At 37.1% G+C, this 16,723-nt stretch overlaps 1 long non-coding RNA gene across 1 annotated transcript; it reads right to left on the bottom strand.

Moving 5' to 3' along the window:
- Positions 1-14,938: 14,938 nt before the first annotated feature.
- On the bottom strand, positions 14,939-16,010 carry LOC148782820 (uncharacterized). The gene is made up of 2 exons (XR_016052188.1): positions 15,920-16,010; positions 14,939-15,475 (listed from the first exon to the last, which is right to left on the bottom strand). It is a non-coding gene; the product is annotated as an uncharacterized LOC148782820 (long non-coding RNA).
- Positions 16,011-16,723: the final 713 nt, after the last annotated feature.

Raw genomic sequence — 16,723 nt, 5'->3', positions numbered from 1 at the left:
GATGGGGGATCAATTGGACTGGTCTGATTCCCTATACATTGGGACACCAGCTTAGGAACCGGCTAGCTCTTTGATAGAATCAACCGGTTATGCCATAGAACTAGCCAATCTAGCCCCACCTTTTGTTTTTTTCGTAGTATGCAATTTTTTATTTTGTTTTTTGTTTTTTAAAATTTTTTATTGGCCGATTCACTTGACTGGATCACCGATCTAGACCAGTTTTCAAGGAGGCTGATCTATTCAACAGATCCGTTTTTTCAAACATTGGTTGCAACTATGCTTTTTGTTTACAACCATGGGTTTTATAAGGATCATGTCAGCCCTACTTGTGTCTTGGTATGGATCCGCCCCATGGATATGGTGGATTGGGACGAGGTCTGCTTGCAGGACCTTACCCAATTGTTGTTGGTGTCCAAGTCCAGCCTGAACTTTCTTAGGTTGGGTCATGTTTAGGTCCACTTGACCTAGATCCTATGTTGGTTTAGGTTGGATTCAGGTCATGTTAGTTGAGAGTTGACCCAAGCCAGACTTGGCAGGGTCCAACCCAATCCAAATTTGGGTTGTAGTGACCACAATAAGGACCTGGCAACTAGTTCTCAGTGAAACTGAGACCCAAACTATTTATAGCCCACATTAATGCCCTTCTTGCGGGGGGGAGAATACAAAAAGCTAGTAGAGTAATGAAACATGGGATGGTTTACAAAGATATCATTTCTCTTTTTGTATATGGAGCTTACAATCATTTTCACTCATTAGACGTCAAATTGGATGGTTTGGAGTGAGTCACAAAGTTTGAGAACTTTTTATTTTTTTTGAAACTTTGTGACTATTCAATGACACTCTTACAACCACCCATTTTGAAATTTAAGAAATAAAAATGATTGTGACCTCCATGTACAAAAAAAGTAATGGTATCTTTGTAGACACCCAAAACGAAATATACTGCTTGGGATTTCTAGCACTCAATAAAACCAGAACAATCCAAGTGAAATCCACCTTCCCAGATGAGTGTCTACGTGAAGAAGTAGTGGCTCTAGAATAGCCACCACCACCGTGCTTACAGGATTGAATGCTGCTGCAAAAACGGGGCCTTTCTCTCTGATAGAGAACCAAGTTTCCTATTGCAGTGCATACTACTCCCTGCACGCATGTAACAAAAATTCAAGAGGAATTTAGTCACATTAAAGGCAACCACAAAATTCTAGAGAAATTTAGTTACATCAAAGGGCAACCATTTGTAGGAGGAAGAAGTGAGAAGTAGATTGATTATTACAGAGTAGGCGTAGGCAAAGAGGCTCAAGTTCCATCCCAATCTCTAATCTTTGGGTTTGTCCATGAATAATGTAATTACAGAGCATTGGATTGTACCCATGAAGCACATCAATGCAGTGAACGATATGTTTGCAGGATAATCTTTGAAAGCAGCTGCCTGTAATAATCAATGGAGACAAATTAAAAGAATAAATATACATTCATACAAGCTAAAGAGAGCTGCCAAAAAAATGAAGCATAATAATGAAATGCCACAATCAGTGTATGAAAATGCAGCTAGGCTGTGAAACTCGGTCCCCAGGTTAGGGCTCAGAATTTTTCCATTCGGATCCACCAAGATCCAAATCGAATCTAAAAAGTTTACATCGGATCCGGATCCAATCAAATCTAGAAAATTCGGATCCGGATCAATTCCAATTTCATATATTATAAAATTTAAATATAATTATATAATTATTTTAATTGATCAAAATACCTTCGAAACTTTTCAAGGTATTTTGATTAATTTATTTCTTGTAAATTATTTAAATAAGGTTGTGCTTATGAAAATTCACATTTCAATAGCTTTATATTCATTTCATTACTGGTAAGTCTTGTCTTTAGAATTTCATTAGTGGCAAGAGACCTTATTGTATATTCATTTTAATTTTTTATTTATTTAGTTTTTTTGCTTGAAGCCAAATAGAGAGAGAAATATTTTTTTCTTTTCCATTTCTATGTTTGAATGGGATATTGTTGGGTAAGTGTGGCCATTAAAGGCCTTATAAGTGGATAGGAACCAACAAAGAGAGATTTTACGACAAGGGTGCGTTTAGATGTTTACCTCGTCGTTTTGGGGTTCGGGACACACCTGGTCAGTTTGCCATCTTAGAACAATTATAAAGCTCTCCTGCTATCTGTCAGCGTAGTTTGGACATAGATGCTCCTCAGGCTTTTCAACTCGTTGCTTAGTTTTCTCGCACTGGAAACTGCAATATGGACTCGAATGTAATCTTCTATAGTGACTCGCTCGAACGAGGGCTGACTGACAAAAAGAAGGGATGAGGGAAAAAGATGATAATGATTCCTCTCTCCGCGCGAACACTATACGCTCGGATGATCAGAGCAATAGAAGGATTAGAACTTTCTTCACTTATTGGCTCAGGATGACTTTGTTTGAACACATTTTTCAGCATCTTGAGTCCCCGATGCGGAATAAAAGAGAAACCGATCAATAAAGCCTTGACTTACAGTGGAATTTTCGACAGTCTCAGAATTGCTTCAGAATAGGTGAGAATGTTCCTAAGGACTTCAAAAGGTCACCTGCCAAGTTTCGTCGCAATCCGACATATCTAAGGCAGTGCAGACAAAGAAACAATTTCGAAAAAATCAGCCTCTAGCATCCTGAAACGGACCTCATAACTAGAACCCTATTTTTGGAACATCAAATGGCTGTGGGATCACCTTCATTGGATCCAGCATGGTGGAAATCCCCTAAGGGCCAAATTTTGGCTTAAACAGACGTTCCAGGATAAAGTTACGGGTAAAAGACTGAAAAAGGATAGGCCGCACGTTATTCCTATGCGCCCTCCTTGCACCAGTCTCCATTAAAGGGGATGGTTTTCACAATCACGAACAACAACTTTGAAGAATTATATCTCTCTCGTTTCGAGTCGAATCAAGCTCAAATTTTGAGAGCGTGTTCATCTCGTCAAGACGAATGTTTTGATATGTGGCACATCCTGTAACGATGTCCGAGCAGGGAGAAAAGCTAGAGAGAAGATGATGATTCGTGATCAAGGTTGTAGGAAAATCAGCAGTAGCATGACCCACTCGAGCGGCCATTCACGGCGCTCGCATACTTGATCGATTGGAAACCAGTTGCATTGCGTGCGTAAGGTCCATGGCTGTCTGGCCCAAACCCTGCACGTGATGAATGGTTAGATTTAGCGTACAAATGTGTTAAAGTTGCTGCAATCGTTCGGGCATGAAATCGAGCTGCGTTTGTTGCGACACTATCGTGACGGCATGCTCAGTGCAATTCAACGAAGAAATCAAGGAAATACATCAAGAAACAAGCATACTATCGATCAAAAATTTTCAAGATTCGCACAAATTTCAAGTCGCATGATTGTGACTTAAAAACACGATCCATGGTTCGAAATGGGTATCAGATCGATCGTTGTTCCGAGCCCAACAAGAAAGTAATTATCTTTTGACCAAACGAGCACCGGAATAGCCCCGAATGGGCTTGCGAAAATCACATGAGTTCTATGGTAGCAGCATGGATTGAAGTGGAATTTCGTGGATTGTTGAGCAGGGGCAAAATCGTCACTTTGCTCCCATTTTTAAAATTTCTTTTTATTCAATTAAATTGTAATTTTCAGCAATTAGGGTAGAATCCACTCATGTTTGGGCAAAAGTCTATATATATCATGTAAGATCATTGTACAAGGCACCCCACTTTGCTTAGTAAATTTTTTATCTTTCTTCATTGTTGGGTCACGTTTTTGGAGAGAAAGGAAGGATAGAGAAATTTTTGGGTCGGTACTCTTGGGCTTAAGAAAATTTTATCTTCTCTCTCTTCCTTCATTCTCTCTTTATCTCTCTTCTTTCCCTCTCTCTTTCTCTCTCCTCATTGGGCAGTCCCACCGCTGAGCACAACACTTTTTTTTTTCCTTCTCTTTTTACCTTTCTCCTTTGAGGTCTCGCACGACCATGACCTTCCATTCTTCCCCCTTGTGGTCCTACAGGACCACCACTTCTCTCTTTTCCTTTTCTTTTTATTATTGCACAATCACTTGCTCCTTGTGCACCCTTTGGTCTACCTTCTCATTCTTTTTTTGGTAGTCCATCTTGTCCACCTCCCTTCCCTTTCTTTTGCTGTGAGCGTTTGAAGAAGTATATAGATAGGGGTTCCTATCAAGGGTAGGGGTCTTCTCCTCACTGACTCACCAAAAAAAAAAAAAAAAAAAGGTAGAGGCACCCAAAGTTCAATGTTGAAGATTGTTGATGCTCAAGTTCACCCACCTGATTTAAAAAAGATTAGTGCCAAGAAAGTACATCATTATTTGATCCAAAGGTAAGATGGTCCCTTTTAAGGCATTTAGGCTAAATGGGAAATTAGCCTATCGCTTGGCTCTCCCTAGTTGGATAAAGGTCCACCTAGTGTGTCACCGAGCTTCGGAAAACCTTATCATCATGATGAAGATGGGCGAAGCACTCAATCAAATAGTCTAGACCAACAATTTTGGAGTCTCAATTCAAATAGAAGATCGAGGCTATCTCATATCAGCGTGTGTTGGTACAGAGCAGGATGAATAGGAAGGTGGAGTTCTTGGTTAAATTTAGATCCCTTGCCTAAAGAAGTTAGTTTTTTAGGTAATTTAGTGGGGAAGACAGACCTCTATCTATTTTTTCAATAGATTAGAGAGTTACATTTTGAAAGTGTTAATTGGAGGTGTTACCGGTAGGAAGATGAAGGGAATGAGATATGACCTTTTGGGAGTATGAGTGTTTGAAGAAAAAAATTTTCATGGTTTGTTCCAAACTTGGTGCATGCATGCTGGTCTGGATCTCAATGCGTGAACCCCCATTGGCATAGCCGACAACTAAAGATGAGACTTGGTGGGTGCTCTATACAGAATTGTGCTAATTTGTAGCACAAAATTACTACCCCTAGAGGGCTAGTTATTTAAGCCAATATACCACTATGCGGGGCAAACACAAGCGTTGGGCCAACCCATCCATCGTGGTAGACAAGGCAAGTGCAAAGTTTGGTGTGTGTGGGTTTAGGTCTCATGGTTAAGAGAGAAGGCAGGATGGTGAGCTGGTGTTAGTAATTCTTTACATATTGAGTGCAAACATAACTCTATAAAGATTTTAATAAGAGAAGTTGTAACTCAAAAGAAAAATTTAGCCAACCCTTCGACAAAAGACTTTGCAAGGGATGATATTGGTAAAATGTCAAAGAGAATGGGTCTAGAGTCCATAAGTACGCATCTACATTGGGAACTCAGCCTAATATTTTGTAACTTCAAGACTCTAAGTTCCATGTGCTACTAAAAAGTTGTATATGTGATTAGTTTAGTAACTAGACAAAAAATTATTCTAACCACCCATTCTAAGGAAATTTACATTGTGGATAAGTTTAGTAATGACATGTATTTCAGTAGGCTGAGTTAAGCTCTTAATAATATCCATGATAATTTATAAGCTAGGGTGTCTTAAGTACAAGGGCACTCTCGATAGGCACACCTACATAAGTGTTGAAGTAAGGATGAAACTTGTCTCCAGAGTACTTATGAAATCGGGATAAAAGCACAAAACCCAAAATATACTGACAACTAAAGATTTATAAGCGGGATTGTCTTAAATACAAGGGCACTCTTGATAGATACACTTATATAAATATAGAAGTAAGAATGAAACTCATATCTAGAGTACTTATGAAATTGGAATGTAACCACAAAGCCCAAAATATGTTGACAGTTAAAGATCCTGGAGATGTATATTACTTGTGTGCTATAGTACTGGTCTTTTGACAAGGAACGTGATTCAAAGCTATACACAACTATGGAATTTGATGGATATACTCAAAGTAAAGTTTAAATAGAAAGATACATTCATGGTATACAAATAATATACAGTTGCCAGTGCTTTTATATTATTTTAAAACAGTGGAGGAAATGATAGTACTTTTAGTTTTGAAAAATGCTATGTAATATTTCAAAATAATATAATTTCAAATGGAATTTAGCTAAGTTTTTAATAAATACAGTGAGAAAGTATGGGTTCTTAGTCTATATTGAAAAATAGAGTGAGACAATAGTGGCACTTTAATGGAAATATTCTCATGCTTCATATTCATAGAATAAAAGAGAGAATCTGGGTGTATGTGCGAGCACCCAAAACATGCAACGCACGTGTATGATCCAACGACTGTAATATAAATTGTTATGATCTAGTGACCGTGGGCACAACGGTTGTCGTAGTTACAACGTAGGTTGGTTATTTCAGTTGTTGAAGAGCGTTGGATTGGGACTATTGGAGACTCAATAGTCGCATGGCATGGTGAACAATCGCTACTATTCACATAAACAATAACTTCTAAGAGCCACTCGACACTCCAAAAATATGCACACTTCCTCTATTTACTTTGACGCAACTCTGGTGCTCCGTAGGATTGCTTATTCCATGTAATGATAAGCGAGATTACCATTGTGATATTTTATTTTCAGATATTCTGAGGACTATTTTGCCTGGTTTACCTTCTTGCAATCTAAATTTCTACAGTAAAAGAGTAAAATACAATCATGAGAGAGCGCTTTTAGCAAGGCTATAAACAGGAAGGTTCACCATCCTTATTTGTATTTTCATAAAATTTCATCAGCGAAATTCTACATACCCTTTTTCACCCGTCTAATTTTCAAGAGGTCTGCCATTATTAGCAGCTAGAGATGCAGGTGCAATGGCTGGCTAGAGATGTGGATGAAATAGGTAAGTCATGGCGGCTTAAATTACATGAAGTTACGATATAACTGACCCTAAGTTCAAGAGATGCGCCAGGGCTGGACGACACACGTAGCTATGTATTTGAATTCAATATAAACCCCAGGCCATACCCTTTGAGGGGCATCTTATACACCAGGCCACACCCTTTGAGGGGCATCTTATACAGTATATTTAAAAAACGTTGGGTCGGTATGGAATCGTCCGGTCCGACTTTAGAATCGGTCACCCCATACCGATTCTATCATTATATAGGAAATCGTTAGGGTCTAAAAGAGAACCGGCGATTTGCTAAAGTAAAACGGCGTTTTTCTACAGTAAAAATGCTGATTCACCGATCCAGATTGATTTTTGGCCGGTTCACTATTTTTACATGTGTTTTTTTGTCGGTTCACTATTTTTTTCACACAGTAAAATGGCGATCTGGACCGCTGATTCACCGATCAGAATTGGTTTTTGGCCGGTTCACTATTTTTGCACGTGTTTTTTTGTTGGTTCACTATTTTTTTCACACAGTAGAATAGTGATCCAGACTGTTGATTTACCGATCCGAACTAGTTTTTACGATGCCTGGGCCACTGATCCATTTTTGAAATAACTGGTATAAGTAATAAAGTGGGATAAAGCCCTTCTTGACCATTGTGTTGACCTTGTGCATGTGGGGGAGTGTGAGAAGGCGAAATTTGGCCATCAAGGCTCAAGGCCGCATGGTTAGGGTAGACGGAAATATCTATGACGATGTGTTGGATACAATTGACGAAATTGCCTTCATGTCATAATCACTTTTTCTATTACCCCGGAATCTAGCAAAATATGCCCATTTGAAATACCTTATTTCATTGAGTTTTTAAACAATATTCCAGTAATCAAATAAGGGTATTTTGAATATCCACTTATTTCGTAGCCTTTTATGGTTAAGGAAGACCATGAGCTTAGGATTTTCCCATAAAAAAAATAACCGTATATGACTAAATGTAACCATGAAATATGAATTTTACGAACTAAAAATTTAAACACAAAATATGAGTTCCACAAATTAGAAAAAAAAAATAGGTGAGTCCATGATACACAAATATTTAAAATATCCTTATCTCATTAGTAATTAATTGAAAAAAAAACACGTTTGAGATACATGCGTCCCCATGCTATATTTCAAGGTGACTCTTAGGTGAGTCCATGATACACAAATATTTAAAATATCATTATCTCATTAGTAATTAATTGAAAAAAAATACGTTTGAGATACATGCATCCCCATACCATATTCCAAGATGACTCTTAACTGACTTATGAAATATGGATACATGTGTCAGAGGGTCTGATCACGTGTCGACACTTGGTGGACATGAACATATATGTTGACATTTTTAGAAACACATACGACGCTTCTATGGAGTGTCCATTTTTTTAATACATTTCTTTATGGAATTTGGTGTTTTTTTGTTTAGAACCGTCATCTTTCAACAAATAATGTTCTATTTTAAAAATTAAGATGTCTTAGTATAATAGAAGTAGTTTAGAATAAAAAAACATCATCGTCATTGTCAAAGCTTTTTCTCAAACTAAATGGGATCCGCTATACATATCTTAGTCTACCATGTTGCTCTATTAAGGGTCATACCTTCAGTGAGATCATACATCCCATATATTTTCTTGCTACTTCCAACCATATCGTTTTGGGCCTACTCCTTATCCATTTTGAGCCTTCCACTTGAGCTAACTCACACCTCCTAACAGGTGTTGTGCTGAGTTTTCACCACAAATGGCTAACCCACATAAGTCTACTCTATCTCATCTTATTGCTTATTGGTGCCGCACCTAAATTTTTTCAAAAGTATTTATTTTTAATTCTTCTACTTCTTGTCTTTCCACTTATCTATATGAATATCATCATCTCTACTACACTCATTCAATGAGTATATTACTTTTTGACCTCCCAATATTCCACCCCATAAAGCAAAGCTATTCTAACACTGTCTTGTAGAACCTGCCATTCGGCTTTATTGATATATGGTGATCACATAAAAATCCAGTTTCATTTCTCCACCTCGCCCACCTAATTCTGATTCTATGTGCGGCATCTTCATCAATCTCTCTATTTTCTAGGATTATCGACCCAAGATATCGCCAGTACGCTCTTTTTGGTATTTACTGGCTATCAATCTTAATTACTTCCTTGTCTCTGCTCCTATGATTACTAAAATTATATTTCATATACTCTGTCTTAGTCAGGATAATTTTAAAACCTCTAGATTCTAGGGCATCCCTCCAAAGTTTTACCTTTGTGTTAACGCCGTTTCAAGTCTCATCGATCAAAACTATGTCATCAGTGAACAACATGCACCATGGTATCTCATCTTGTAGGTGACTAGTTAAGTCGTCCACAACTAAGACAAAGATGTATGAAGAATCTTAAACTTTTCCTAACTTGTCCTATGCCCTTGTAAAGGAGCTGGACTGTGTTAAGAGGTAGCCAACATAAAAATTTGCCGAAACTTACCATGAACCTTGAACTTATAGTTTGGAATAAAATTAAAAAGTAATTTTATTTTTCTATTGAGGGTGGAAGTGGCATGATTATGCAAATTTGGATCAATACACTAGGATCCTATTCAATAGCATACAATAAGCTTGCTACACTTTGAATTAATAATTGGAAAAAGTTTATATAGAGTCAAGGCTCTAAACAATCAAAATTGAGCCTACCTAAAAAATTTCACTAGAAGAGGTTGTTTTGATGTCAAAATATGTTCAAATTGATCATCTCAACATCAAGATGCATGGATATCATAAAAAAATAAATTTCAAGTTTTGGATATAGTTTATTTTGTAACGCATTTTTTGACTGTCAATTTTCAAGAGTTTCAAGTTTTCATAGATCTGCTCGATCTACACTATTTTTGAAGCTTTAAAATTTATAAATAAATATGAAAATATATTTTAAAGCTATCACAAAGATTTTTAGTATTAAAACCACATTTCTCGAAACTATTTGAAGGTAGGCTCTAATTTGATTGTTTCGAGCCTAGGCTCTATACAAACCGCACCCTTAATAATTAGCTACTAGTTTTAAGCTTTTCTCTATGTTGTTATCACACAAGTCGCATTGGACTATAAGAAAGGTTTTATGAATAAAAGTCAGATTCACAAATGAACTTTTTTGGACTATTAATTCAATTTAATTTTTTTGTGATGCTTTACTATATTTATGCTGTATGAGTTGTTGAATATGTAAATTGCCTCGGACAAAACATCGCCCATTGTGGGTTTGTTCAATGAACTGCCATAGACATGGCAAGTCTGGTGGTGAAACACTGTAGCATTTTACATATAGGCGTTTTTAAGGCCTTTCATATATATAGAATATTGTTTCATGTGTACTGGACCGCATGACTACATATGCGGTCCAAAGCACCCATCTTAAAAATTTATTTATTTTTCCATATTCATGATCTCTATGTTAGAGATTACATGTCCTTAGAAATTAAGTCCAAAAATCTATCTCAAAAATAGATTTATTAATAGGCCTGCATTTCATCATATACGGGCTTGGCCGTATAGAAACCGGGTCTTTCTCTCTCTCTCTCTCTCTCTCTCTATATATATATATATATATATATATATATATATATATATATATATATATATATATATATATATATATATATATATATATATATATATATATATATATATATATATGAAAAAGACTATGCAATGCCTATGGATGAAAATGAATAGGGATTTTGTCCATATGCTCATCACCGTCCGAAAGAATTGGACGGTGACCACGCAATGCCTATGGATAAAAATGAGCAGGGATTCTGTCTATATGCTCATCATCGTCCGAAAAAATTGGACGGCATGCTTTTTTTACTGCGGTATCGTCACCGTCATGCTAGGTCTATGACAGTTTAAAATTCACGTGGAACTGCAACAGATGACGAGTCGTCTTTTGCAGGTCCATTCAATGAACAACCATGGCCATAACAAGTCCATGCCGGTGGTGAAACACTGTAGCACTTCGCCTATAGGCAATTTTAAGGTTTTCTTTATATATATGGGAAAAAGTTTGTATAAGGTTGCAACCTTAAAATGTAGAACTACAGATGCACCTAAAAATCCCATCGATAAAGGTTATATTAAAGTTGAAACCCTCTAATTGATCATCTAGACATCGAGATGTATGACTATGAAAAAAAAAAAGATTTTGAGTCTTAGAAATGGTGCATCTTACAATACATTATCTAGATCGTCCATTTTCAAGATTTTCATAATTTCTAAATCTATTGATTTTAGTTATTTTTAGAGTTTAAAATTATATAATTAGATTTGAAACTAGATTTTGAGGTAATCTTAAAAATATTTTACGTCAAAATTATATGTTACGATAAAATTTGAAGGTACACCTTAAATGGATTATTTAAGGTTGCAACCTTATGGAAACCACACCCATATATATTATACGGACATGTTGTATTCGGATGTCATTTTTTAGATTTGTGTTTTTTACACCCGCATCTATATCACTAATAGACACATTTCAGTTTCTATGCAACCTAGACACGAACGTGGTTGCTTGGACATGAAAGTGGGTACCAAGGCGTCATACTCAAATAGAAGTTTAAAAAGTACAAACTAAATGTCCATTCTACTTGCGGTATGCATTTCTTGCTTGTGAAAGCACATTCCAAGGGGCTTGAAGAAGTTCCTGGAGAAAGCACTTTCACACTTTCTTAAGTACGAGACCGCTTAATCCCAAAAACAGTAAGAGCGCTGGAGTTGATCGGAAAAGCATTTTCGACCTACTGAAACACATGCTTTCCCATAATCAGTCCAAGGAAAGCTTTTTTGTAAAATTCTTCTCACGAAACATACGTGTCCTCAATTCATGTAAATGCCACGTACATTTTGCAAATACAATTTAGGGGTGACGATGAGCCGTGGGTCCAGTCCTAAAATATTCGGGCCTGCACCACAAAGTGCGGTATGAGAGTTGTGCTACCACAATCCAAGGGCCGGGCTACGGCGACCCGGGTCCTTGCCAATATCCTAGTAGAGATGAGTAATGGATCACTATTTCCGTTGTGCTCCTTGTATCAAGCCAATAGGTGGCAACGCATTGCCGGCGACAAAACACTTACACCTTAACCACCTGTTTGGTGGTCATAATATAAACTACAACTATAAGGCAGATTGGGCACCCCAAAATAAAACTAAAACAACTCGATCACGTCGGACAAGGAAATGTTTGTTTTTTTTTTTTTTCATCTTTTCTGGGTTAGTAAATTTGTTTTATTGGATGATTTATTAAATAAAAATGTATTCTTGTTGGCTTGTGAATGAAGTGGTCCAAACCAAATAGAGAACATTGTTAGAAAGATGCAGCCTTAATTTTCCCCGATTCCAGGTTCGATAGCACGTGGCCAGCCCAGCCTTGTTCCTTTGTTGGGCTCAATATTCGGGCCAGATTCTTCTTGTAATGAATTTTTGGGGCAAGGATAAATCTGGTGTAGGCAGCACTATAATCATATTTCAAATCTCATGCCCAGTCTAAGTTTGAAGAATTTTTAATCGAGTCAATAACACACCTGACTTCACATCTAGGGCTCAAGATAATTGCAACCTTTTTGTCTCAAAAAATAAATGTGACTCTATGCTTCCTCCACAGTAAATTGACCCCAGTTTAACCTCTTTTATAGACTCATAAGATGCCTAGAACTAGTGGTGCATTGCATTCTTAGCGAGTCGGGAAAAATCAATATATCGGCTCACTATAAGCTGATGCAAAAATTCGGGGTAAAAACTGCGGATTTGTAAATATACTGTATATATAAAAATAACATAAATGTATTGGATTACGCTCAATATTTTACACAGATAAACCCAATATTTGGGGATCGGAAAGTTAGTTTAAACCTTTAAAAAATTTTATTTTTTGAAAGTAAGAGTTCCAAATTTTAAATTTTTTTTGAAAGATTGTTGGCGGTCCACCTCATAGGGACTACCTACACCAAGCAAAAGTTTGTAGACCCATCCACTGTCAAAAAATATTTTTTAATAGGTTAATTTTTCCACTTTTCATGCTGTTCGTTTTCAAGGGATTGTCTACAAAAAAACCCTCTCATTAGATGTCAAATTAGATGGTTTAAGGTGAGTCACGAAAATCGAGAATTGTTTTTTGGAACATTGTGTTTGTTCAATGTCACTCTTGCAACTACCCATTTTCAAGTTTTTATACCATTTCTTGACACCCTTCTTTTTTTTTTTTTGAGAAACTCAATAAAATGCGTTTAAAACATTTTCCCTAATAAGTCATGTTTTTTTTTCCAATATTTCTTAAAAGATCACAATTATAAACTGTTAACAAAAAAACTCTGATTTTTTTGAAAAATTCGCATTTAATTCAACGATTTGCTAACTATCATTGCATCTCCGCTAGCACTAGTATTATTGTATTTAATACATGTTTAAGTACCAGATACTGGTATTATCATATGGAAAATTGTTTCATACGGGTTGGACTGCATTTCTACATATGTGGTCCAAAAAGTGTAAAGCATCCATCTTAAAGATGGATGCAAGTAGGTGTTCCATCTAAATATAATAGAAATTAACTATCCAAAAATTTTTCATACTAGAATTATTATTTGTACTTTTTAAAATTTATTATTTTTTCATATTCATGATCTCCATGTTAGAGATTACATGTCCTTAAAATCCATTGCAAATTTTTTTTTATTAAGAAACCCACATTTCTACATATCTGGGCATGGTCACATAAAAACCGGGTCCTTATCGTATTTAATCCATGTTTAAGCGTGTTATAAGTAACATGGGCAAAAAGGCTCGTCCACGTTAGATCACTGTTATACGCGTTATTTTTAGCACGTGTGTGACTGTCTAATACGTCACCCAAATTACAGTACGGGGAAAGCACATCCAAAGAGACATGTACATGAGAAGGGGCAGAGGCCGTCAACTTCTAGGTAGCAGCACACCTCCATGCTTCAGTTGTGGCTTCTATTTACGTTAAAAATTATTAATAATTAATTTTTATTGAATTGCATTAAAAAAAAAAATCATATATTTATCAATTTACTCAATAGATAAATCTTTAATGAAAATTAAAATTTAATAAAATATTAAAATAAAAATAAAAATTTATTTTATGTTTAGAAAATAAAACAATATGTTTTCCAAAAAATGGTTTTTGTTTTAGGTCATATGGGGCCATGTTAGTATAATAATAAACTTAATGACAAATACATAATAAATATACCTGTAAAATCATGTCTTTAATAATAAGTTAATAACATATTAAAATATTCTATTGTAAGTTAAATAACTTATAAATATAACATAATAAATATTTAATAACATATTAACTATCATACGTTTGTTAACTTGCTTTTTAATGTATAATGAGTGATTTACGTACAAAACCCAAAAACTTTATCTAAAATAGGAAATGGGGCAATTTTGGGTGAAAATTACGTTAAAGTTCAGTCAATCCACGATTTTTTTAAAACTTTGAATCGCATTTTAATTTATTTATTTTTAGTTGTTTTTTGTTAGTAGGCCAGTGCACCAAGCTTTAGGGGCGGTGCCTAGACGATGCGATGTTAGAATCCTCAAACCGCCCTCTGAACAGAGCTGGCCTCAGTTCTTGAGTGGTCCGAGGTCCCCATCCTTGGACCACTATTTCTTTCTCACATTTTGAGAAAAACAGTGGTTTGAGGTCCCCATCCTCAGATTGTGTTTTATTTCGTAGTTTTTGAGAAAAACAACGGTCCGAGGATGGGGACCTCAGACCGCTCTCTGGGGTTTTGATGTATTCACAGGGCAGTCTGAGGATTCTAACCTCGGACCGCCTGGGAACTGTTCTACTAACGAAAAAACTAAAAAAAAAAAAAAAAAATTAAAAATGGTGTACGAGGTTGGATCCTTAGATAGAGGGGCAATTTTGGAAAAAATAAAAAATGCTGGTTGACTGACCTTCTTTGTAAGTTCCACAGATCATATCATATTTTAGATAATTATTTCGGTTCGTGTGTAATTAATCATATATAATCAATACAATAATAGTGACATCTAATGAGTATGAATGGTTGTGACCTCCTTGAAGTACTCTAGCACTTTTTCTTTTTTGATAACTGGAAGTTCTATGTTAAAATTAAATAATACGGTATCCATTTACATTCACAATGATTTTTTACGATCCTAAAACATGGTGTTTAGAAATCCCTTCATGTGTGAGGGATCAGTGTGTGTATGAGAGAGAGATCGAGATGCTCACATGCGAGAGCCAGTGTACACTGTAAGAGGCATGAACAAAGTGTAAACTAGCTGCTGGGAAAAGCCTGTCATAGAAGAACCAGGAGCCCCAAACATAAAGCAGGAATTCATAATGTCTTCTTCTTCTTGCATCTCCTTCTTGCATCTTCTTATAGAAAGAAGGCACCGTTTGAAAGATAGCGTTGAAATCATATCCTGGCAAGTCATTCAGATACAACCTGAATTCGGGCGGTGACTGCAAAACTTCTCAGATATTTGATGCACATGGCTCGAGCGGCAACCGTTAACGCATAGAAGGTGTTTGGTCCGAAGAACATCCCAAATCTGCAATCGCAAAACTCTCAGGCAGATGTGAGGAGAGCAAAGTCATCACTGCTTCTTTAGTTATAGGCATCACCACCTCCAATCCGCTTTTCTGAGAAGAGGATGCCCCGTTAAGCATAATTTTTTTTTCTTCCCCCCTCAAAACCTCATTAAACATACATCAATTAGATGGAAAACCCATTTGAATGGGAAACAAGATTTAGAAAAGGGATTGCACAGATACAACCAGGGATATCCCTGTCTTTCGCTCTGCTATTATGCAAATAGAAACATATGAAATCGCCGTTAAATACATATGGTGCCTGTTATACTGAAGAAATATGCTGATAAAAATTACTGTTATAGAGAGGCAAACGACATTGCGGATGATCTAGCAAAGCGAGGTGCCTTCATGCACTCTACTGTGATTTCTGATGTTCTCATCTCTTGAGATGTTGTATTCCAAGATTAATTAATAAAGTTAAGTAACCTTGTCAAAAAAAAAAAGTTGTTATAAAGGGAGAGAGGAGGGGCTGGGGGGAGGTAATAGACAAACCTGAAGGGATGAATTTTCAGCATAGCTCTTCAAACATTAGCCACTTCCATGGCGTCAACTCTCTCTCTCGCTCTCTCTTTAAGTATAAAGCGTTTGTATGATGGAATGGACAATACTTATAGAGTTTGCCACTCCTTAGCACATGGTTGTTGAAACCAGTGTTTTAAAAAACGGTGAGTTGAACCAGATTCGCCCGGTTCGACTCGGGAACCGGCACAGCCGAGCCGGTTCCATCACAAAACTGGGAACTGCCCGGTTCTAGAGTAGAACCGCCAGTTCCCATCCGGTTCTATCCGGTTCAGCACGGTTCAACCCGGTTTACACACGTAACGCATGACACGCATGTGCGAGCATGCCCCACGCACATTCACACGCGCACACGTGTGTCCGAGCGCACGTGCGAGCGTTCCCTACGCACACTCACACGTGCACACGTGTGTCCAAGCTCACGTACGAGCGTGCCCCACGCACACTCACACGTGCACACGTGTGTCCAAGCGCACGTGTGAGTGTGCCCCACGCACATTCACAGGTGCACACGTGTGTCCAAGCGTACGTGCGAGCGTGCCCCGCGCACACTCACACGTGCACATGTGTGTCCAAGCGCACATGCGAGCGTGCCACACGCACACTCACACATGCACACGTGTGTCCAAGCGCACGTGCGAGCGTGCCCCACGCACACTCACGCGTGCACATGTGTATCCAAGCGCACGTGTTAAGTTGCCCTAATATTTTTACACACATATTATATTTCGATGTGAGATAATTCCCAAACATCATTAAATGAAAACGAAATGTAAA

Source organism: Amborella trichopoda, chromosome 3, assembly GCF_054954075.1.
Source record: "Amborella trichopoda isolate Santa Cruz 75 chromosome 3, AtrichopodaSantaCruz75HAP2 v2.0, whole genome shotgun sequence".
Lineage (NCBI taxonomy): Eukaryota > Viridiplantae > Streptophyta > Magnoliopsida > Amborellales > Amborellaceae > Amborella > Amborella trichopoda.
The sequence above is the reverse complement of the archived record's forward strand: the minus strand, read 5'-3'. Positions and strand labels throughout refer to the sequence as shown.